The following is a 25470-nucleotide window of genomic DNA, read 5'->3' as shown; positions in this document are numbered from 1 at the left end:
GAGTGTTATAGAATGGCACAGAGTACAGTGGAGTGGTATAGAGTGGAATGCAGTGTCGAAGAGTGGAGTGTCCTTGAGTGGTGTGTCAATGAGTAGAGTGGCGGAAAGAGTTGTAGAGTGCAGTGTCATAGAGTAGCATGTCAGATTGGAGTGTTGTAGGTTGTCATAGAGTGGAGTGGCATAGAGTGGATGTTAGACCTGATAATCTTCAGGTAGCATTTCCCTAAATGTTTTCCTTTTCCCTCCTGGGTTTTGCTGATTCTCTTGTAGTTGTCTTGGGGCTCTGGGTACTTTCCCACTGTAAATTCAGTGTGAAAGTGTGCGCGCCCTTCCTACACATGTTAGGAAGTGGTGCTCACCTGATATTTGTGAAACCAGTCACAAGCCTGTCATTGTGCGTCGGTGCGCGTGCTGGCACCAGTGATGTGTTTTAAACGTGTCCAGCCTATCATTGCAGACTGGTGTGTGCACTTTCTCCACGGATGTGCTTAAAGATGTGGTCAACCTGCCATTGCAGGGCAGTCTGCACACTTGCATTAATGAGGTGCTTGAACATGTGCCCAGCCTGCCACTGCAGGCCAGTGTGCACCCTTGCACCTATGGTGGTTCTAAACATGTGTCTGCCTGCAATTGCAGATCTGTGTGTGTGTGCAATGGTGCTTCTATTGAGGCTGGCCTTTCGAAATCACTAGCCATCGTAAAAGGACCTTTTACTACCACTAGAGCACATAGAGAGTACGTCTTAAGGGGGTGAAGGGAATGGTAGGTGAAAGGCAGGGCAGGTACACATGGGTGTTCCCTGACTAGGTAGTGAAGAATATCAATGTGTATTTTCACTACCTATGAGGTTTGCTCTTCCCATAGGCTAACATCGAGGTAGGGTTGAAATTACTTCAGGCTGCAGTAATGGATTGCTGTGGAGCAGGCTCAAAATAATTCCTATCATTAGATTCACAATGACAAATCCTTTTCAGTGGTAAAGGTGGCTTTGGCATTACTAGCGTAGTAGAGCCACTTCTAGAAAGTGGGCGTTTCTCTGCTTTTGTGTGCCTTTGTGGTGCTTGGCTCCACTTCACACTGGTGAGTAGGGGAGCACATCTGGGCATTCCCTAGGGAAAGCTATAAAATATTGGGCATGCAACTGGAACGTGAGACCTTTGCCATTTGAGGGCCTGGCTGGATAGATTGGAGGAAGATATTTTGACACTTGGCCTCTGGAGCCAGATCATGACCCCACTAAAGATTATGGGGTATATTCACGAGAACGTGTGATAACTACCGCAAGAGTGGCGTAACACAACTTTCAACATCGCAGCCCATCACGGGAAAATAACCCTGTGTCAACGTGGAATTCACAACAATCTGGATGCATGTGATAGTCATCAGATAACGCGTAAAAAATCAGCGAGAAAATCAACACCGTACTGCAAAAATGTGAAACGCGAACGCAAAAAAAATGGAATTAGGCCAATCGCGGTACAAACATCAGAGAAAACCAGCCACAGGCCTGCAAATCCCAAGAGTCTGGTGGGAAAATGCACTATAAAAGAAAAAAAAAGAAAAACATTTCATACCGCGTACCATGGATGCACCCGGACCGAGTTCAGAGGACAAGCTGAACCCCACAAGCCCCATGGAGGACCAACATGGAACCTCCTGTTCGGGGGAAGGGCAAGGACAAGAGGAAGAGGAAGACGGGGTTCAGCCCGCAGGAAGACCGGATCATCATCATGGAGGTCATAGGACACTACCAACAACAGTCCACCAACTCCACTGCAGCACTGGAAACCCAAACGGAAATATGGCAGATCATCCTCAACAACGTCAATGCAGGCAGAGTGGCGAGGATGTCACTGGAGGAGGTCAAGAGGCGCTGGAATGAAGTGCACAACCAAACCAAGAAAAAGATCTCCGCTAACAGGAAGGCAGCAAGAGCAACTGGAGGTGGGAGTCCTTCGAGACAGGAGGTGATTGATGAGCTGGAGGAAATGGTGGCCACAGTCAGCAGTGTGGAGATGGTGGCAGGAATTGGGGGTCTGGACACAGCACAATATGACCTGACCCAACAGCAACAGGGTGAGTAACACCCAGGGACGGGGGGAGATGGGCACAATGGCACACATGCACAATTATGTGCAGCACACTGCACACCCACAAGGACCCCGGATCATGTCACTGAGAGCCATGGCACACTGCAGCACACATAGAAATGCCAAGTAGGCCCCCATCCACAATGTGCACAAAGCGGCCTCCTCCAGATCACCAATAACACAACCGACCCATGCACATGTGCTGAATTGAGCAAAGCAACGGCTCTGTGACCCACACTGACTATGCAAATAACACTGCATGCACGATAGCATAGCAGCAGACCAAAAACATGAGATGGCCCACAAATCAACATGGAGGTAGCCCAGTGCGGATCACATCTGTAAAGGAGCAGGTCACACTCTGACATGTCCACGTGCATATACACAACCATTGCCGTACAATACATGCAGCACACAAACAATGCACCAAGGCACGAAATCTGTCCGAGAGCCCATATGACCCAAGTCTAAACAAAACAGGCCCCAAAAAGCACACAATTTAAAGGCACTCTGCCTCAAAGGGAGAAGGCTACACGAAATCAGAGCTGCAGGGGCAACTCCCTCACAATGCAGCACACACATAGAAATCTAAGAACATCAGCAATTATGGCAATGAGGTACAAATTGCAACACCAGCACCATAGAACACGACTCACAACAGGTCCCGTACGTGCGTAGTAACTGTCCACTTAGATCAGGCATTGACTGACATTGTGTCATGACAATACATGGGTACTACCACACATCCGTCATGTAGTCGAAAAACACACTGACTGCCATCAAATAGCCAGCTACACCAAAACAGTCACAATGTATATTGGCATGCAGTCTGACCGTAAACATCTGCAAATCTCCAACCTACATGTACAACTCTGTTAACCTGCATCGCCCCTTTCACATTGTAGAGGGACAAACAACACCTCCTGCAGAGCAGACCAGACATATCTTCAGTGATGATGAAGAGGACCAATGGATCGTAGATAGCCTCCGCACCCCATCCCCAGAAGCAGGGCAGGCCAGCTGCCCCGAGGTGAGCCCACCACCTGCACAGACCACCCAGCAGAAAATACACATCACCACAGCTGTCCCCCAGCACCCCTGACCAATTCAGGGAGTTCCAACAACGTATGTGGCGTTGCCAGGTGGAGTTGACTGACCAGCTGCGGGTGGGCTTCAAACTTGTGGCAGGCAAACTCGATGCCATACATGCGTGTCTGAGTCCCATCAGGTACCACGTACAATCCCTATCGGACACCCCCTGTATGCACCATGCTCTACCACAGACCTTTACTGACTGTGCTGGGGCAATAAATCTAATACAAGAAATGTGTGGTCAGCAGGCACCAGCGATCAGAGCACAGAGTTTGCACAGATGTGGAGGTCATTGGAGACCATGGAGCAGATGTAGGCTGGAAGTCTGTCTTCCACGGCTGGACACCAGGGAGTAGAAACTGGGAACCTCAATGTCCTGCAGTACTTCATCTTGCCATTGCTGCCACTGAGCCAGTCCCAGATGACTACAGCTGGAACATCACCACGCACAGCTCTGAGCCCGGATGTGTCTGTGACACACAGTGATGCTGCACCATCACCTTCAAAGTCACACAGTGATGCAGCCTTCACCCCACCACACACACCGGACACACCGGACACAGAACCCGTATAAGGGGAGTAGGAAGGGGATGGGAATAACTTTGTGAGGAAGGAGGCAGTAACATCCATCACCCCCCATATGCCTGTTCCCTGCCTGGTTATGACCTATGCATCATGCCCTGGGAAACACCTCATACTGACCCCCGGAACACTCTGCGACATGCACCCGGACCCCGACACGGACTGCCATTTCATCATGGCTGGCCAATTACACAGAAATCCTGCTGTGTACTGCACTCTCCCACTTCCTAATCACTTCTCAATCCCCAAAGGACTCTGGTTGGCCCACCACCACTGGGCTTCCATGTAATGTGGGCTTGTATGGCCATGTACAGCACCAGCTCCGTCACTCACCTGAATTTGAATAAAACATTCTAAATCACACAGATGTGTCATTACTATGTTCACTCATGTATGGAAGTATGGCTGGATGTAGGGACAATGATTGCATATGAAGGCACACCATGTTAACTTACATCTATGTGCATGTGTATTCCTGAGACACATGGCAAAGTGGTTGACTGCGAAGGTGAGTGCTAGCTGTGTGCCCATTGCACATCAACAATAATCTCACAACCCCCCAAACTAGGCACACATCCATGTGTTGAATAGGGCTCTAGGAAGGACTGACCAAATCGGTAGCAGGCCAGGAGTGGTGGCCTGCATCACATGTGACAACAGTACAGCATGTCGCACACCCACTTACACACATCTTTGTGTACACATTCTGCAATGATTTATGACATTTCTCCACATGGTCAGAGGTTGCACACCATACTCAGATTGCTGAAGTCACGTAAGTGCACATGTCGGCCCGCACCTATCCTAAAACAATGTCTGTCTCACAGGTTGAACTTGCAAAAGGGACACACCACCATTGCACATGTGTAAGTCAATCACTCCCTGTGTAGGGACAGTGCTCATTGTGGCACACGAGTGGACAATTAAATCAACACACCTCACAGTTAGACATCAGTGGGGATGACATAGACTTTATTGGCATGTGCGTGTCAGTACGGATGAGGCAACGGCCAAAAGAGGCAGGGATATGCTTAAGACACTTGCACACAGCATGGGTACATGTTGAGGCTCGTACATTGTTGTTGCAACAATGGACGAAAATCATCATGGATGGCAACGCTCCCAGCCCACCTTGCCTTGCTGGATGAGTCATGTGTTGCTTGGCGTTTGCCCATAGCCCCGTGTGAGGGGACACAAATCATTGCCCATGGGATCTGCATAGTTCTCCGCCACAGGAGTGCGCCTATTGTCTGCTCTGCTGACAGTGCTTGGGTGAAAGGGTCCGACAGAATCACATGTCGTGCCACAGTGCTGTCTGATTGCTGTACCCCAGCAGTGTGTCCAAATTGGCAACGTTGCCAAACGTAGCGGTGTTGCTACGACCATGGACCAGCCTCACCTTGCACAGGTGTGTATATACATGCGTTGTTTCATGCACATGCAGCCAGAGTTCAGATGATATTAGACGTGTCCTCTGTTGTGGTGGGATATGTGAGTAATCCCCACAATGCAACATGTTGTTGGGACCTGTGTTGTGGGTAACAATCGGATGTGGCTGCAGGAACATAGTTACTTATCCATGAATGCCCGAGCAGATTCATATGCAATGTGTTCCAATAGGACGTCGTTGCCGTGTTCATGGAACACCAGGGTGAGCCAATCCATTAACTTGCCTGGCCTTTCACCAATCCACAAGACAGGCCAATAGGGAAGTGCCTCTATGTGCTCACTGCACATGAGGAATTGTGCAATCTCCCATGCACAACTGTCAATACATATACACTATGTCAAGGCATCCCATGCACGTCGGTCTCAGTTTCACTCCTGTTTGTGATCCAACATAGGGTGCAGACACAAGTAATAGTCCAATTCATCTACGGTTGTGTTGGATAGGCAGACATCTATGGGACACTCGAATCTGCATGTTCGGCAGTGGAACCAGGGCTGGACACAGGTGACGTAGGCAATGTGGAAGCTGACTCAGTAACTGATCCGCAGCACTGCCAGTGGCACTGCACCCAGTAAATGCAGCATACTTGCACGGTACTGTTCCACGTGATGGGGTTGTGCATGTGCCCGGTATGGCCTGCCATTGTCTTGTTGCGTCTTGTGGAATCGGCACTCTTCTGTACTGCGGCAGTTGTGTGGAGGATATGCCACAGCTCTGAGCAATGTTTTGAATGTGTGTGCAACGTTGGACTGAATGGGTTGCTGTTTCTGTGACAGTCAAGGCCATTCCATACAGCGGTACCTCAGGCAGGGACTTCTGTGCGTGGGGTGCGGATCAGTCAGATAGCTATTTTGCGCAATGCGTGGTGTAGGACTCATCCACATCTGCCATGGCATCTCTCTCAGGGTGTTCCAGGCGCGTTCAGGACGAAGGTCAGAGGTGCAGGTGTCCTCCCACTTTCTGCATTGGAGCAATGGAGCTTTCATCCCTGATGTTTGTCTGACTACTACCTGCAGTTTCGGAATGTGATGTGGCTTGGTGGCTGAGATTGGGACACAGCCTTGAGCTCATGGTGTACTGATGGCGATACACACACACATGTTGGCATGTGATGCCAGGTGCCCTGCAAGGCCTTGCGCTGCTTGTGCAATCTCACTCCGTCTCTCTCCCTCGCTCTCTCCCTCTCTTTCCTTTGTTTGGCGCATGGCACACCTTCTTCTGTTTGATTTCGTCTTCCAGGCTATGTCCTACGGATTGTCCAGTGTGGATCCGCTAGGACTCATCCAAATTGTTGTTTTGTCTTTTGTTTGTATGGTGTTTTGTGTTGGTGATTGCATTGCTCTATGACTGGTTCTTCATTTTCTGGCGATGCCTGTATGTTGATTTTCCTGCAACATATTTGTTTTGTGATTCGTGGTGTTGGTGGGCAGTTTCTTGGTCCGGGTTTGGGGGTGAGCCCGGAAAGGGAGGGTGTTGTGGGCCTGGTTATGCTGTCGGTGGGTTTTGTGGCCCTCTTGGATGTCTGTGCTGCATGTTCAGTTGCTCCATGGCATCTGTTTGTCTTCAGGTGTGGCTGTGGGCTGTGCTCCCTTTTGTGGTGCAGACTGTGGTCCAACTTTACACCAGGTCAGAGCAGGTGTAAATTTCCTGCTGCTAACGCGGCTTATCGCGTGTTTTTTTTTTTGCGCGGTTCTGTCTGGTCATTGTGAAAGTTGTGGTGTGGTATTGTCACGGCTTTTGGCACGGGAACGCCTACTCTGCATCTCATTAGCGATATTTGCGGGGGTCCTCCATTGCGATATTTTTTGCGACTGCTGTCACGGGTAAACTGGTGCTGGGGGCTGTTAGTACCAGCTTGTGAATTGGGTGGTAAATTTATCACAACTTTGGCTGCGCAAAAGTGCCGTTAAGTCGGCGATAGCTCCTTGCGAATATGCCCCTAAGGGCCTCATTTATGAAAAGTGTTGCATCACTGCAGTCAAACAGCAATGCAACACATTTCAGTGCGCCCTTCTTGGGACATCATGGATGCGCCATATTTACTATACGGCTCTCAATGTCGCAAGGATTTACAGATACATCAATAATTCTGATGTATTTATAGGCACAACAATGGTGAATTGCTAGAGTGTGTCTGAAAACAGATGCAATTCCCAGAATGTGCCCTTTTATATTGGACAAGCCCCATGTGAAATGCACTGCGTCACCCCTTACGCCTGCTTCAAGCAGGCATCAGGATTCTACGCGCTGTTTCCATAGAAGTGTTGCATTGAAATTTCAGAGATTTCACGACAACATTTCTACAAGCCTTTTTCCATGCCGGAACACCCACCATGCTACATTATACCTGCCGCAGGTATAAGGTAGCACAGGGGTTTACAAAGTGACGCATTTGCATTGATGCTTTACTTTGTAAATATAGTTACAACGACACAGGGTCATGACTCCTAACCAGCAAGGCTGAGTCCAAACTATTCACCAACAAAACAACTGCCAATACTGGTATTGTTCAATTAATTTTTAGTCTAACCTATATGAAACAAACATAGAGGTGCGTTTTTCTGTTTACGTCACTAGTTTATTTATTTATTTAAACACTAGTGGAAGAAATTTTCTTTTTGTTATATTTTCATTAGAAACCAATGTTTGGTGTATAAACACAAGATCAATGCAATGACATGTTTACAAGTAATACAAAAAACAATTTACCAACATTTTTATCACACATCCAAACTTGCACACTGCCCAAAACATTCATCCATCTACATTCATCCAACAAAAGCAGTACAAATCCTAAAGGTCTAATGTCAAAAAAATGGACATATATCTGTATATCAATTGCTGTAGATAACAAAAAGAAAATTTCTTCCACTAGTGTTTAAATAAATAAATAAACTAGTGACGTAAACAGAAAAACGCACCTCTATGTTTGTTTCATATAGGTTAGACTAAAAATTAATTGAACAATACCCAGTATTGGCAGATGTTTTGTTGTTGAATTACTTTGTAAATATGGCACAGTGTGGCACATTTTTAACACCACTACAGCATCACAAAAATTGATGCAATGGTGGCATAAGGGCCTCATAAAAAAGGCCCTTAGATCTGCATTTCACTGCCTCCAGGCAGACAAGACTGCAATTTATGGGTGTCATCTGTGGTTCAAAGGGAGACCCTTTAAATCACTGCCAACTTCAGAGGAACACTACAGTATGATGTCATACATCAGCAGGGCAGAGAAACCCTTGTGGGCACATGAGACCGGAGAACCTGGAACTGCGAGGTGCATACTGCCAGAGGAATCTGTTATGCACAAGGAGGATCACTGCCATTGAAATGGACTCTGTGCCCTTCCTGAAAAGTGGCTTGCCTGGGCTGACGACTTGCTGCTGTGGGGCAGCCTAAAGTGTGCTCTCCAATGGTGTGTGGCTTACCCCCTGTTCTTTCATAGGTCTCAGGGACATCAAAGATCTCCTTTGAGCGACCCACCCTGTCTACTTGTAACATCTGGAGGGCAGTGCCATCTTAAGTGCCCACATCGCCTGCTGGACATCAAGTGGTAGCGTGAGCATGGAACTAAGAATTGTGTCTGAAGACCGGATTGCCTTGTGTGAAGTCCCAGAAGTCTGGCTCACATCTAAGGCATGTGGCCCTTGTATCATTGGGACCTCAGCACGGGAAAGCGTCTTGTTTATGGTCAGTGGATTCATTGGTTGCGGGATCTTGTGTGAAATGCTTTGTCGATCGTGCTGCATCTCTCTCGTGCAACATGCCAACTGCATGCTCATTGCATGAGGTATCCTATTCACATGTTGCGACCCTCGGAGGTGGGGGCATAACCATAGCGGTACCTCATTCTACCTTGTGAGGCATTGCTAAACTTGCGCCTGTGTGTGTGATTGGAATTGCTTGGTGCAACCTACATCAATGAGCAACAGACGTTGTGCCTCATTTCAAGTGATGTACCAAATTTTCAACTCTTTATTTTGTGTGACCAGAATTGTCTGGTGCAATCGGTATCAATGTGCACCAGACATTGTGACCTGATTGCCTGGGTGTGGCTCTGATCAACGTGTACCTGAGTGGGTGCCTCCTTCCTCTGAGAGGCACCCCAGCTTCTTTCCCCATTGAGACATTATTCTGTTTTCTGTCCTCAGTGCGGTGGACCAACTGCCCTCTCCTCACCCAGCCTCCGACAACATTGCGTTGGCAGGTAGAATTGCCCGGCTCTAGCTTGGGTAGTGAGAGGGATTGACTGGGCTGGAGGAATGCTTCCGAGAGTGTTCGGAAGTGGGTCATGAGACTACATGATCACTTTGTTATTCACAGAACTGCCTGGTGCCAGAAGGCCTTTGTGGGACCCTTTTGAGTGACTATTACTCTCCACTTGCTTCTGCTCTGCATCCTGTGGGTGAACTTTTCCAGTGGCCGCCAAAACCCCCCTTTGACAACATCTTCCTAATTAGCCCTGACACCTACCCCAACCTGCTTCCCTGGGACCCTGACTAAGTGTGATTTTGTCCGTGTGCAACCTAGTATCAGGAGGGCAGGCTGGTTATCTTCCATCTGTGGGCACAGGGCAGTAAGGGTGAGCTGGTGGGTGGAGAGAGGCTAGGGCCATGGGCTCCGTAGTGTGCCATCAATTGGCCCGCTGGGTATCAATTCCACCACTTACGGTGCTGAGTATGTATGTATGCGAACGCATTCCGTACAGCCCTGCCTGAAATGTGTTGTGCCGCGTATCAGTGCACAGTGAGTGTGTTTGTGGGAGTGATAGCCTTCAGACCACCCGTGATTCACAACACTCACTGGATGTATTGCTTTACATGTTAATTTCTTTCAAGAAGTGCATTTCATTTGACATTGGTTTTACCCACCTGACCTCCGCCCACAATGCTGCAAAAATGTGTCAATATTTTTTGCATGTACATATTTCTGACATCCTTGTGACCCGGGGTAACCCTCTGTTAGACCTGGCATGATTGGCATTGGTTTCCCCTGTATTTTTGCCTTTTTCCTTCTGCGTTTTTGCTGTGTGTTAGAGTTCTTTTTGCTGGTCTTGATGCTTTGGGCACTTTGCCACTGCTGTTCGGTGCCAAAGTGCAAGTTCTCCTTTTGTAATTTGTTGTTATGGATTGGTGATGCCATGATTGGCATATTTGATTTACTAGTCAGTCTCTAGTACAGTGCACTGTGTGTGCCCAGGGCCTGTAAATCAAATGCTGCTAGTGGGCTGCAGCACTGATTATGTTACCCACATAGGCAGTCTATAAATGTAACTCTGCCATTGCAGAGCTTGTGTGCAGTCTGGTAGTGCCATGTCAACCTGGCAAGTGCACCCACTTGCCACGCCCTAACCTTTCCTTTTTTTACATGTTAGTCACCCCTAAGGTAGGCCCAAAGTAACCCTGTGGGCAGGGTGCAATGTATACAAAAGGTAGGATATGCCCTGATGTGTGTGGCATGTCCTGATAGTACATTACTGCCAATTTCAGTTTTCACTTTTGCAAGGCTACCTGTTCCCCTAGGATAGAATGGGGAGTTTGCTTATAACATCTTATAACCATAATTACCCCTGGGAACATGGTAGGAAAATAAAGTTTAGTATGTCTGAACTCAGAATGTTAAAATAAATCATTTAGTGAAGGTGATTTTTACATTCTGTGTTTGAAAATACCACTTTTAGAAAGTGATATTTTCTTGCCTAGCCATCCAGTGTGCTTCTGCCAGGATGTGTATTGACTGACTGGCTTTAGCGTGTCAGGGGCTGGGAGGTGCAGTAGCTCCAGAGAGTCTGGATGTGCCAGTGCTGGTTTGAATAGACCTGGGCTGCATTTATAGTAGGGGAGGAGATTTCCTTTCACCTGAATGGGCCTGGCCTGCCTTCCACAATGCTGTCTCCACCTCCTGCCACGAAGCTGCATCAGTGAGGACAGAACTGGTTTTGTCTGGGCACAGACACTCTCTGCCTTCAGAGAACAAAGTATATTACTGTATAAAAAGAGGTGGTGGAGAAAGGGGGCTAGACCTCTGACCAGCTCTTAGGAATCCCGCTCTGTATGACTTACAAGAGGTAAAAGAAGGTTTCTTGGCCCGCAAGGCCCCTCAGGAGTAAAGTGGACTTCATTCCCCATCCAGTAGTGCACATGAGCCATCTTTGAGGAAAGGTGGAGAAAGGAGGCATGGCCTCTGAAGACCTCTTTGCAATCCCACTTTGTGGGACTTATTGGAGACAACAGGAGGGGTAATTGGCCCCCAAAGACGTGCTTGGGGTCAACAACCTGTCCTATTATCTGAAGTAAGTCCCACACCGCAGGATTGCTGCGACCTGGCAGGAGGCCACGCTCCATTTCTCGACCACTCTGCAAACACTCTTCCTGGCGCAATACTAGTAGGGGGATGAGGGGATAAGTAGGAGGTCCTTGGGAGCCAACTACCCCTACTGTTACCTCCAGCAAGTTCCCCCCAGTGGTTTGCTGAGGGGTTTTTGGTGACTCCACCACTTTGCAAACAGGCCTCCTGACCCACTACTAGTTGGTGGTTGAAGTCCCCTTGGCTCTTGAGAGTTATTGGGCGCCAACTAGCTCTCCTGTTACATCCTTATTGTTTGGGTAAAGTAAGACCCACAAGGCTGGATTGCTGAGAGGTGGTCAGAGGCCATGCCCTTTTCTCAACTACTCTGCAAATGCACTTCCAGGTGCACTGCTGGTTGGGGTAAGAAGTCCACTTTAGTTCAGAGGCCCTCAGGAGGCAAGGAGACCTCACCCCCGACCAGCAGTGCACTGAGAGGAACGTTAGCAGAGTGGTAAAGAAAGGGTGTGTGGCCTCCAACCACCTTTCAGCAATCCCACTGTGTGAGGCACACTGGAGGTACCAGTAGTCCTTGTTGGCCTCTAAGAATCCTCAGCACCCAAGAGTACTTTATCCCCCATCCAGCAGCACACCAGAAGGTGTGTTTGCAGAGTGGTGGAGAAAGTAGTCCAGCGAGTTGCCAGTACTTTTGTTTTACTTACATTTTTCTATTTTCTAGGAAGGGGGGCTTTGCGGCCCCCCTTCCCTGGACCATTTGGGTCAAGGCAATTTTTTTAATTAGATTTCTTTTTTAAAAGGGAGGAGTGCCTCGCTGCCCCCCTCGGGCTGATTTTGGCCCTGGGGAACCAATCCCTGGGCCCGGCCTTTCTTTTTTTCAATTATTCTTTTATTTAAAGGGAGTGGGGCTGAGGATACCCCCCTTCAAGAGCCATTTTCAGCCCCAGGGATCCCATCCGCCCGTGGCCCGCCCCATTTAAAAAAATCACAAAAAGTGTTTGGGTGCCATGTGAGCCCACCATGACGCCATTTTTGGCCCCAAGGACTCCATCCCCAGAGGCTTGCCCCCTTTCTTAAAAATGTATTAAAAATAGGGGAGGGGGGCCATGCGGACCTCGGGGATCCTATTCAGCAGGTCCCAGCCAGTAGTGTGGGCACTCCCGTCCCAACCCAGGGCACCCACTGCCAATGTTGGAGTCCACGGGGGATCCTGAAGGCCCTGCAGTCCCTGCCTGCTCCCCGCCTCCTTCAGGATATGGCATTGCATTTTATACACAGGGAGCTGCTGACATACAGCTCCCTGTTTGTAAAAAGAAAAGTGCTCCGCTTTGAGCAAGCAAGAGCAAAATGCTGTTGCTTTCTCAAAGTGGAGCACTTGTTTGCTATGGCATGGCAGAAGCGGTGTTCCCACCATGCCATAGCTAACAGTAATGTCCCAAGGGTGGGCACCCGGGGCATTGCTGGAGCTGGCCCTGGGGGTGAGTGGCGATATCCAGGGCTATGTAGGGCTCATGGAGGGGGGCCGCATGGCCCCTTCCTATGTTCCAGTTTGCCCTGGGGATCTGTTGGTTTCAAGGACTGGGCGTCCGCAATAGACCCCCCTAATTATTGTATTTTAGCTCCGGGGAGGTGGCGGTCCCTGGGGCTGCAGGGGGAGGCCCTACGACGTCCCTTGTATTAATAAAAAAAACTGTGGCACCAGGAGGTGGTTGTCCCTAGGGCAGGGGGGTCCATGAGGCCCCTCCACATAACTTACATTTTCCTCATGGAGGTGGCGGTCCTCGGGGCTGGGGTGGGCTCAATGGGCCCTTCTCACATTCATAGTTAAAAGTGCCCCAGTATGAGGCGGTCCTTGGGGTTTGTTAAGCCCAGGGAGGTAGGCCCTATATGCCCCCTACTTCATTCACCATATGCCCCACGGACCTGCTCCAACTGGGGTTATTGTAAAGCAAGGAAGGGAGCCCTCACTGGCTTTTTTGCCACAAGTTTGCGATTATTGCAATTTTGCAGGAATTTGATTTTTTAAATATGCTTTTATGGTGTGGCGGGGTCCCAGGGGGACCCTGACACCATGGCTTGGGAGTCAGGGTATTTCTACCCTGCCCCTTTTTCTTTATTTTCACGTTTTGGGGGGTGGGGGGGGGGATAGTTTAAGCTGAGTCCCACGATGGCTGCCAGCCAATCATAGCTGTGCATTTTCCTGCAAGAGCACGTCTTTGTTTTAAGGCTTTGCGCCCAAAGGTTCCACTATAACTTCGCATTTATTTATATAGTATTTGAGACCTATTAAAAATAATAACGCCAGTTATCCGGTGGCACGACACTTCCACAAAGTACATGAAGGTGACCATAAGCTGTTAAAATACACGTGTGATAGACAGTGTCCCTAAAAAGAGAAGAGTTGCAGACAGAGAAAAGGAACTTAGAAGGCTTGTATCCAAATATATCTTGAAAATAGATAGCAAGCAGCCACAGGGCTTGAATATGTATCTCGAGCTCTTTGTGCGGCTGTAGTCTGAAATTGTTGCCAGCTCTGAGACTTAGTCGTATTTTTTATTCTTGTTTTGAATTTGATGTTTTGCAAAAACTTTATTGTGAACTTTATTGTTTTTGTTTGCAGGTAAAACTTCTACCTAAATACACAGGGGGTGGCCACATGGTAGAGATTCATCTGTAGATAAGAGTAGCCAGCTAACCACACAAGAATCAAGGAATAATAAGTCAACTTGGGGAATATTCAGTACATTTTGAAAGATACTTGTGGTCAATATGGTATTACACCGACGTAAAAATTGTATATTATGCAGTTTTATTTTGCAATTCTATACTGAGGTAATGCAGTTTTTTATACACTGTAAGGAAGTCTGTTAGAATGTACACAGTTCTAAGCACTTACTAGGGTATCAGAGCGAGAATAGAAGAAAAGAATGATCTGTGTCTTGTTATTAATACATGTTTGTCCCCATGTACTATTTAAGTACATTTAGAGATAATAATTTCTTGTGACTGTATAAGATTATTAATTTGTTGGAATCAGAGATATCTTCTATTTAATTCAACTGTAATTTCACACTAAGAAATAGCGACCGTTCTTACTGAGATGTATTCAGTCCATTCTTTCTTTGTTGTATTATGTTAGGTTTGAAAACTAAACGTATAAAAAAGTAATTGTTTGTTAGGTCAGCCCCGTCAGCAAGGATTGAAACGCGTGGCGTTAGTGCTTTTGCCGTAATATCAATAAATTACTAATCTGCACCGGAGTTCTGGAGGTTCGTACCCATGCTGTTCCAGAGCAGGGCGGTCCTGGGCGGAATCGAAAAGTTACATCATATATATGCAGCATTTATATACATTCAGAGACGACTTATCAAATTGGTGGACAGCTGCTTGCAATCAGTCAGACACACATTAGCTTCTCAATATGATTAGCTAATGTTTATTACTTTGTTCTTTTGGAACCTGAGCAGTCATTTTGCGATTCCCAAAGATTGCTAGATCCCTGTAACGTGGGGAGCATCTAATCTGTTAGCTGCAGACAATTTTATCTTATCTTTTTTTATTGAAACCCCGGCTCAACCATGTGAAAAACAGTTCTGGTACATGTTGCGCTGCTTGCTGCGCCTGCTCTGCGAGAGGAATATGCTTTATTTTTTCCTTTAAAGGAAAAGAACAGTGGACAGGATGATGAAATGTAATTTATAACTTCATTAGATCACAGAGAGGATTCGCATAATATGGATTTTTCATAGACGCTTTTGTATTGTTATTTCTTCTGTATAGAGTGAACTGTAGAAGTCCTATTCACTGCAATCAGTGCATTACTCAAGAAGGCACCTGAATAGGCAAGCGTCTATTATACAGATAAAAGCATAATTATGACATATTTCCTGTAACAAAAAGTTGCATGCTGCTATCAGAATCTATTTAAAATCCATTATTTTTTAAACTCTGGATGTTTCCCTTGCTAATAGCACCTGTGATGCAGATTTGCATGGGTTTCGATCATCATAATCCGCAGTGATCCGCAGTGTCACGCCAGGCTATGGGGCCCATTCATAAATATTTTGCTGCTATTCACTTTGCAGTACTCCTGAATTCAAAATTTGCAAACATTCGTGACAAGAATTTTCAATTCTATTAAGGACTAGGAGGCGAGGATTATGCTTTCTCATTTCTTTAATGAAATGCTCAGCAGCCAATAAAAAACAAAACTACATTTCCCATGAACACCAGGGAATGACCATAGAGATGATGCTATAAAAGGTCCAAACATTAGTCTTTCTTCCTCTTTCTTTGTGGAAACAGGTCAACATCGAAAAACAATCCTAAGTAAAGCAGCAACAGCAATTCCAAGCACGCTGCCGAAATCCAAAGGAACTGGTAACAGAGGAAGGAGGAATCTCGGGTCCGAGAACTAGGAAACACAGGAGGCTCCCGAAGAAGAGCAAGATAATTTCTGGTCTGAACCTGAAAAAAGAGACAGAGCCGTAACATCCAAATAATGGAGAGGAATCAAATCAAGGGGGGGGGGAAAGAACAATTAGACATAAATCAGCAAAGGTATGCAAGTATTACACAGTACAGCAATGTAACAGAGTCATAACAATGGGTGGGATAATCCTCGCCTCCTAGTCCTTAATAGAATTGAAAATTCTTGTCACGAATGTTTGCAAATTTTGAATTCTATGTCAGGACAGAAGGCTCCGATTATGCTTGTTCAAAGCTGGTCCACCACAACAGAAGCAACACTTACAATAGGTTTATAATAAAACTTTTTGAAAACAGAGTCCGAAGACCAATCTGCAGCCTTCATAATATCAAAAAGTGTGACACCCATGGAAAAGGCCTTAGAGGCCATTGCCCCTCTTGCAGAATGCGCCCCAAACACAGAAACATCAATGCCTGCCTCAGACATGAGCCAGCGCACCCAGCGAGCCAGAGTAGCAGGTGCAACAGGGCGAAAAGGCTTCTGCAAGGCAATCAACAATTGACCCTGCATGTCAGTACGCAAAGAAGCGGTACTCACCTCATAATCCTTCAAACACTGGACAACACAAAGGTTGGGATGATCAGGAAAAGAAGGATACGTAATGGAGGAAGTATTAGACTTAGTCCTCCTAGAGAGAGTGAACGTAACACCCTCGGGAGTGAAACTGCGACCCTCCAGGTCTAAGGCGCGGATATCAGAAACGCGTTTACAAGACACTAGACACAGTAACATGGCCAATTTCGCAGACAATTGTTTACGAGACAGTAAAAGATTCGAAGGCCAGGCTTCCAAAAACCACAGGACAACAGAAACATCCCATAAAGAAACATATTTGGGAGTAGGACGTTTCGCAAGACGAATCCCTTTAAGCAGTTTAGAAAGTAAATGATGTTCACCAACAGGCTTACCATCAATGTGGACGTGTCCAGCAGAAATAGCAGAACGAAAACTATTAACAGTTTGGTAGGCTAGACCTGAAGTGGCTAAAGAAGTCAAAAAATTAATGATCATACTGACATCCGCTGAAACGGGATCAACCTCCCGTTGAACACACCAATCACACCAGCGGTTCCAGGCCCCTCGATATCGCTTGTGAGTATTGGGAGACCAGGCGTTACTAATTTGGCAGCGTCGCCAGAAATGCCCGGGATCGACCAACGATACCCGAGATTTGCCATGCCAGCAACTGGAGAGAGCCGGCCAGAATGAGGCGATACGGCTCCCCGAGAGGATCCCGCAACAGATTCCACTTCAGGGGAAGAAGGAGTGGAGGCGCGCAACACATCTCCAGGAGAACTGGGAACCACGCCTGAGCCCTCCACAGAGGAGCAATCAGAATCAACTCTGACCGAAACCGTTTGGCGTAGGCCAACACCCTGGGAAGCATCAGGAATGGGGGAAACGCATAACAGAGAGTCGATGGCCACTGTTGCAGGAAAGCATCCGTGGCCAGAGCCAGGGGATCCGGTCTCCAACTGTAAAACCGGGGAAGTCGCGCGTTGAGGCGAGAGGCAAACAGATCTAAATGACACTGGCCCCACTGCCAAAGAATGGCACGGAAGACTCGAGGATGAAGCCTCCAGTCGCTGAAATCTCGGAGATGTCTGGAGTGCCAATCCGCAATCTGATTGTTGCGACCCGGAAGATACTCTGCAATAACCGTGATCTTCCGTTGGGGGCAAAAATGGCAAAAATCCTTGGCTATCTCCGCCAACACCTTGGACCGAGTCCCGCCCAGCTTGTTGACATAGCGGACTGCGGACACATTGTCCATTCGAAGAAGAATGCAACAATTCGTCTGAAGGGGAGAAAAACACCTGATCGCAAAAGAACCCGCAAGGAGTTCCAGACAATTTATGTGGAGAGACAATTCCTGGGGTGACCAACGTCCCCCCGTCGAGACAGATCCGCAACGGGCTCCCCAACCCCATTGACTGGCGTCGGATTTGATCACCAGTTCCGGAGACGAACCGAACAGGGCTCGACCGTTCCAGGCCTCCATGTGGTCCAGCCACCACTGCATCTTCCCCCACACCTCCTCCGAAAGAGGAATCTGATCCGAATAGCGGAGGCCTTTTCGGAGATGCTGAATCTTCAGGCGTTGCATCGCTCTGTAGTGTAGAGGACCCGGAAAAATCGCCTGAATGGAGGATGCTAGAAGGCCTACCACACGAGCTAATGACCTCAACGACACAGTCTGTTTGGAAATAACAGACGTCAATTCCCTCTTGATGTAGCGAAGCTTCTGACTTGGTAAGAGAAGTTGGCAAGTCACAGAGTCTATCCGAAAGCCCAGAAAATCTATAGATTGAGAGGGGGTCAAAACCGACTTCGGAACATTGACCAGAAAACCTAGCGACTGCAAGAGCTCGATGGACCACTCCAGATGCTGCAGAAGCCTGAGAGGGCAATCCGCCATAAGGAGAATGTCGTCCTGATATATGATCAGTCTGACTCCCCGTGAACGTAGATGTTCCACAACCGGCCTCAGTAATTTCGTGAAACACCATGGTGCTGACGAAAGGCCGAATGGGAGAACCTGATACTCGTACCAATGCCCCAGCCATTGAAACTGGAGGAATCGACGATGAGGCTTGTAAATCGGGATTGATAGGTACGCATCCTTTAGGTCCAGACGGACCATCCAATCCCCTTCCCGAAGGAGATCCCACAAGAGATGGATGCCTTCCATCTTGAAGTGCCTGTACACTACCCCGCTGTTGAAGTCTTTCAGGTTGAGAACCAGGCGAGACCCGCCTCCCTTCTTCTCGACCAGAAAGACTGAGCTGACAAAGCCCTTCGGATGGCGTTCGGTTGGAACAATCGCTCCTTTTTTGAGGAGAACCTCGATTTCCTCTGAGAGACAAACTTGAGCGGGACGGGAAAAAAGAATAGGAGGGGGAAGACGGGTCTGATGCACTGGGTGATAGAACTCTATTTTGAAACCCTGTACGGTTTCTAGCACCCATGCATCTGTGGAGATCAAGCGCCAATTGTTTAGGAAAAACTGCACTCTGCCCCCCAGCATTACATCGCATGCTTGAATTAGGCTCACCTGTAGTGCCGGCATCTTGGTAATGGCCTTGTTGTCCGCCAGATCGGCCCTTTTCCGTATTGGCCCTTTCCTTTTCGGGACGGGTAGAAATTGGCACGAGTGGAGTATCCTGACTCATAGTGGCCCCCACGCTGCTGCGAGGCTCCTCTCTGGGACTGCTGCTGCGACCCACGGCCGAACGATCGTCCCCGTTGTCGTCCGGCCTTGGTAAAAACCGGACGCATGGCCCGGCGTAAGGAGGCTTGGGCTTTATCAATGCCGCTGAAGGCGGACACAAATTTTGTTAGTTCCTTCAGGAACGGCTGACCAAACAAAAGGCCCTGTGCCTCAGGACCCGCCTCCGAAGTCGCCAACTCCGCCAACTTTGGATCCAATTTTAGTAGAATTGACCTACGCCGTTCCGCAGAAACTGCGCAGTTAACATTCCCCAGCTGGCAGACTGCCCTCTGCGCCCACTCTATGAGCTCATCCGGGTCCACGAGAGCCGAAGCTTCCTTCGCCTTGAAACCTAAATCCAGAATCTTGGACAGGGGACCAAGTAAGTCGAGCAACTTATCCTGGACGGACCGCCAGGAACGGTCCAGACCCTTTTTTGGGTCCTTCGCATACTTCTTGAGGTAAGTGACCATCATCGGATCCACCTCAGGGGTCTCGGCCAGGTGGTCCGCAAGGTCAGGCCTAGGGCATTCGGAACGGAGCCTGGCCCGAACCGACGCCTCAAAAGGCTGACGAATATGAGCCTCCAAATAAGCGGCTACTGCCGGAGCAGGCAACCACGACGATGAGTTCGGATGAACAATGTCCTCTGGCTCAAAATTCAGAACGGTGGGACGCTCAGGCGCGTCGACAAAATGCTCCTTGCGGAGTCGCTTCTTGGGAGGAGAGTCCGTACCAGAAGAGGCTTGAGCATGGTCGGAGTCCTCAGCAAAACGAGAAACGGAAGACTTGGACGCCTCCGTACTCAAAGTCTTCACCAGTCTTTGAAAGTCCGACTTGTGAGGATTATGTGGAGATTTGGCGGTCTTCTGTGAAGGAGGCAACCAACCCTGTTGCACCGCATACTGGTTCAGGTGGCGCTTCAGGGGATTGATAGCCCGAACAAGAGCTTTGTTGACAGACAACTGCACACCCTTATCTAACTCCTCCACCAGGTCATATTCAAGAGTGTCCTCCTCTTCCTCATGATAGAAGCAGTCATCGTCATCCTCATAATAATCCGCCATTGCACAGGTGTGCAGAGATTCAGAGCCCACAAGATGACTGGCACAATATGGAGTATCTAAGATACAAATAAGGGGGAGTGAACACCCCAGGCAGGCTAACTTGAGGTAAAACTCAAGAAAAAAACAAGTACACGTGGAGGGAGACAAGCCTGCCACAAAAAAATCACTCTAGGCAGAGCCTATGCACAAGGTAACAACCAAAACACTTTCCTGTGCTCCGGCGTCGAACGGGGTCGAAAGTTCAGAGCTGTGGGCGTGAGCGCTGTCAAAGCGGTCCTTCACTCAACCAGCGTGAGGAAAAAGAGCCTCAAACCGGAAATAATGCAGTGCGCATGCGCGACGCTGCCGCTACTGAACACCGGCTCGAGAGCGCTCGCGCTCCCCGTGTGAGCTGGCGACCCCTGCTCCCGCTCCACAAACAGCAACCGGGCACAAACGGCCAGGTGCAGGGAGGTGAACCCACGCTCCCAAGAAACACGTCGCCAACGGACGAAACAAACACCGGTACACACAGCAGGAGGAACCGGGTCCCAGAAACATACACAAGCACCGCGCACTAAAAGCAAAGCAGCGCAAGACAAGGCAAGTGTATGAATAACAACAGTAAGCAATAGTAATAACAGCAATTGAAGCAGAATAAAGTTAAAGAGACTTAACTGGCTGCGGAGCAGCAAAGAAAGAGGAAGAAAGACTAATGTTTGGACCTTTTATAGCATCATCTCTATGGTCATTCCCTGGTGTTCATGGGAAATGTAGTTTTGTTTTTTATTGGCTGCTGAGCATTTCATTAAAGAAATGAGAAAGCATAATCGGAGCCTCCTGTCCTGACATAGAATTCCATAAGTCTCTAGTAAGCCAGATGTAGTAATGTGTAAATTGCATTTATTCATTCTTATTTTGTTAATTGGGCCCGCTATATTTGCTCTTCAGTTGCATTTATCCCTTCGTCCATCAAGTGTTGTTCTGCTTATGAATGTAAGGCAGGCCCCTTCGGCAGTGGCGGGTGGCATGGATCAGCGGTAGGGGGGCGGGGTACCCAGGAGGTATGGGAGAGGAACGCAGGGGGGAGGACGTGGGAGAAGCGGCTATAAGAAGAAATAGATTAAAAATTAAAACTTACCTTTCCACTGCTGTCCCTCCTCTGTAGTACTCTCTCGCTTGGCCACAGGGAGCACACCCAGGCTCCCAGTCAGCCAATCACAAAGCTGCCTTAGCAGCGCTGTGATTGGTCTGAGTGCCGTGTTTCGGAATTTGGGCGCTGACTGGAGGCCTGGGCATGTTCTTCACATAGACTGTAATGCAGCCTACTTGGAGAACATGCAAAGTGCGCAAGACAGTTTTGGGCGTCCAAGCAGTCATTGCGCAATTTAGGAGGCTGCTACCACTCCTCCCCTGCCCTCGCCCTCTCATGCATAACACAAGGTATTATCACGTTATTTTCTCTGTGCTTCACTGCAAACAAAAGAAGTGGGCCGATGCTCCTCCGCCTTAGTGGAGGAGCCGCCACTGCACCTGTGTCTCTTTCCTGGTGCTGTCCCGTTTGGACGTTTTTGCTGCTTCTCCACCCCTTTCCTTCAGACTTTTTCACAGCAGCATACAATGACAATTTCAATTTCCTTCTCGGTTTGTCACCTAACAGGAGAGGTGGGTGCTAAGGGGTGAATCCCATGGGGATCTCATACGAGTAGAGGAGACATACCATCCTCCGCAATCAGCCCTCGCCTGTCTATTGACCTTCCCTTCCATATTGAAAACATACTCAACCTAAGACTTTTAAAAATAAAAACAAAACTCACCTATTTTAAGTACCCTGCAGCAGACCTGCCACCCCTCCCTGACTGTGTCCTCAATGAAGTCACTGTTGCTCTTTTTTGGCAAGTATAGAGTGCTTTGTCATTCACTCGCAGACAAAAATGATGACAACATCTTCAACACACTGTGCATTTCTTGTAAGCGCTTAGAAGCAATCAAAGTATGCAGTGTTCCATATAGAAAAAAAATTGACACTGATAAGTCCGTCGATGATAGAGTGAGGCTGGTAAATGGAAGGATGAACATGTAGTAAAAACACACGGCCTCTGCACTACTCTAGAGGTAAAGGGCACAGACCTACGCTTTCCTGTGTTTTGGGTAATTTGTAAATAGAATCCAACAGTGCAAACAGTTTTACGTATGCCAATTCACCCATGCACATTGCTCATAGTCTTCAAAATGCTTTTCGTTAAATTGTTTTTTGATAATGAGATTATCGTGGCTGCTTTTCGCTCACTTGTTTCTGTAAACAGCAGATTCCTTACCAGGACAGGTATGCTTCCAATGAGAATGAACACATTAGTCTGACTGATTCCCTACTTTCTACCCAAATCACGCATTAAGCATAATTAGTTTTGCTGGAGGGGCATATATGTCAGCAAGGCTCTAGTTTCAATCACCGCGGGATTTGTCCTAGATAAATCTGTTTGATAGTCATCATGTATAGCCCAGATCCCAGTTTCATCCTTCCACCTTTAAGCAAAGACACAATATCCGAATACTTTATCAGGTCCTGCACAGGCGGGTATCCGAATTATGAAATAACAATTAGGCAATGTATTTGAGGGCCGACATCTGATATCATGCCCAGATATCACCACCACATGCAAGTCACATGACCTTACATTAGTGCTTCTTTTATGTGGTGTATTTAATTGATTTTAAGTGCACATGAGTACATGTTGATATTTACATTTTAAAATAGTGTTAAGTAATGTACTTAAAATTTAAATTTCTCCCTCAAAATGATTCCTCATCAATTCTGCTCATTTCTGTTTTCAGTGTGCCTTTTTTAAAAAAAAATAGGTGTTATTCAACACAAGTAGACAAGCAAATGCATAAATATCATTAACAAGGACCGTAACAGGTCTTCCCACACAAACTGAAGGAAGATAATTAATAAATAACACATACCGTGCCATAGTGCTGAGTTGTGAAGAGTGATCTTTAAAAAAGACCCCTGCACTGCACATACCGGAATTCCAAGCTTTGCAGCTAAGAACGCCCCACCCCCACAATTTTCCCCAGGCGACTTTCAGGCGGCTAAACTAGCAGAAATGCAGTGAGGGACAGATAATCAGAAAATACCACGAAATGTAAATTTTTATGTTGCAGGCACCAAAATCCATGTTATTTCCCAATGGCACCTGGGCAAACTCGGAATACGTGATAATCATTGCAGCTGTTAAATTACAATCTCTGGAGTATCATATTTTATTAGATATGATAATTATTGCATCTGAGGAAGAATCATTCGCACTAAGGGCCTAAATCAGTGAATTATCTCAGAGAGGAAAGCAGGTGTAGATTTCTAACTTTGCTGGTGAAGAAGAATAACAAGCATTGACAAAGTTAACAGTTCTGGCATTGGCTTCCAGACTTCTCGCAATTCTTGTTTTAAATAATCATGGTTTTTGCAAAACTATATTGTTTGGGAATATGCTGGGCCATGATCCATCAAAATAAAAAAATAATTTACTGAGAGAAAAACTGTTTTTTAGTCTCCCCAAAAATAAAAATCCCCACAGTATTCTCTGACACTAGAGGGCACTACTTTGTGTGTGGATGTGTTCCTTGTGAAAGGGTGGCAGACCATAACTTGTATTGAAGTCAGCCAATGGCTGAGATGGGCTGATACATTGTCCCTTAATGCATGCTGGAGTTCTGGGAAAGAGCGAAATGTTTCCCAGTGATGTAAAATTAAAATAAAGCAAAGTGAATTAAAATGTTTTTATGTGGTTACAAATATTTTAGATAATGTTTGTAGGTCTATGAGAGTTAAGTTGTGCCCTCAAAACCTACAAATTGAGTTTGTAAAGACCGAGCTCAAGGTTGTACACAGGCAACTCACTCAAGATTATGACAAGCCGTACCTTCAGAGGAAAAAATATGTATTTTATGTTTAACTCGTGGCAAAAGTAAGTAGGGTATACATATGTATTTGGATGCACTACCTAATTCTTGGCTTGGAGGAGAATTGTTAGGGTTAAGGGTTGGAATTATCCCCTGCTATATTAATGAAAAGATAAACGTGGTCATGATTGATCCTGAGGGAAATTGTACATGTGGCCTAAGTACTAAATGTGATGTTTTGTATATCTCATTGGATTGTGTTAAAATTCTGATTGCACTGAAAACGTTTTTACGTCCATTTTTTTAAATATGGCATTAAAAAGAGTGCACAGGAGATTGCATTTTTAACCAAAATGCCTTTTTGGGATGTGGCAGGTGCCTTTGGAAGGTTTATGATCTCTGGTAAAAAGGTTTTTTATCTGTATATAGATTAGTTATTTATAGGGAACTTATGATGATAGTAATTTATTGTATGCGATGATATGATGATATGAAGATAGGGTCTATTTTAAAGTACATTGATTTTCCAAGACTTTATATAATGAATTGTTTATCTATTATGTTATGCTGTTTAATTAGTGTGATGTAATCACAAAAAGTTGATATGGTTGTATATGCTATGTGTTTATGACCAAAGGTCTAAATAAACATTTCCTTGACTGACTGTATTAAGGATGTCTTATTGCTAGCCTATAAGAGGAGAAGGCCTCAGAGTAGTGAAACACGAAAAATTCTGTTTGTTACTACCAGGATATGAAAAACATAAAGGTACATGTCGTAGCTTTTACTTACATAGCACCCTGCCCTTAGGATTATGTAGGGCCTACCTTAGGGTTGCCTTGTATGTAATAAAAGGGGAGTTTAAGGCTTGGCAAGTAGTTTTAGATTACAAGTCGAAGTGCAAGTAAACTGCACACACAGGCACTGCAAGGGAAACCTGAGACAGGTTTGAAAGGCTACTTATGTGGGTGGTACAATTAGTGATTAAGGCCCACTAGTATCATTTGAAGTACAGACCCTGGGTTATGGTATACCACTTTACAAGGGACCTAACATACATTAAATATACTAATCGGGTAAACACCAATAAACACAGACTGTATTTTGAGGTCTTATGGCTTGACAATTGATACTCAGTAGTTGAAATGATGAATATATCATGAATTTATATATTTTATTGTTTATTCTCAAATTGTCTTGTAGGCCAACACGTGTTTCATGATAAAAATGTACTTCTTCAGCTGATATTTTTGATTAAGCGGAGTATGGGAGATGAACTGACTATCCCAATTCTA

The 25470-nt window shown here is 46.7% G+C and overlaps 1 protein-coding gene across 1 annotated transcript in view; it reads left to right on the top strand.

The window, feature by feature from the left end:
- DCHS2 (dachsous cadherin-related 2) overlaps nucleotides 1–25470 on the top strand; it is a 932357-nt gene that overhangs the window by 239626 nt on the left and 667261 nt on the right. The gene's annotated exons all lie outside the window — the stretch shown is intronic.

The sequence above is a fragment of the Lissotriton vulgaris genome, chromosome 3_1 (genome assembly GCF_964263255.1).
Source record: "Lissotriton vulgaris chromosome 3_1, aLisVul1.2, whole genome shotgun sequence".
NCBI lineage: Eukaryota > Metazoa > Chordata > Amphibia > Caudata > Salamandridae > Lissotriton > Lissotriton vulgaris.
The sequence above is the reverse complement of the archived record's forward strand: the minus strand, read 5'-3'. Positions and strand labels throughout refer to the sequence as shown.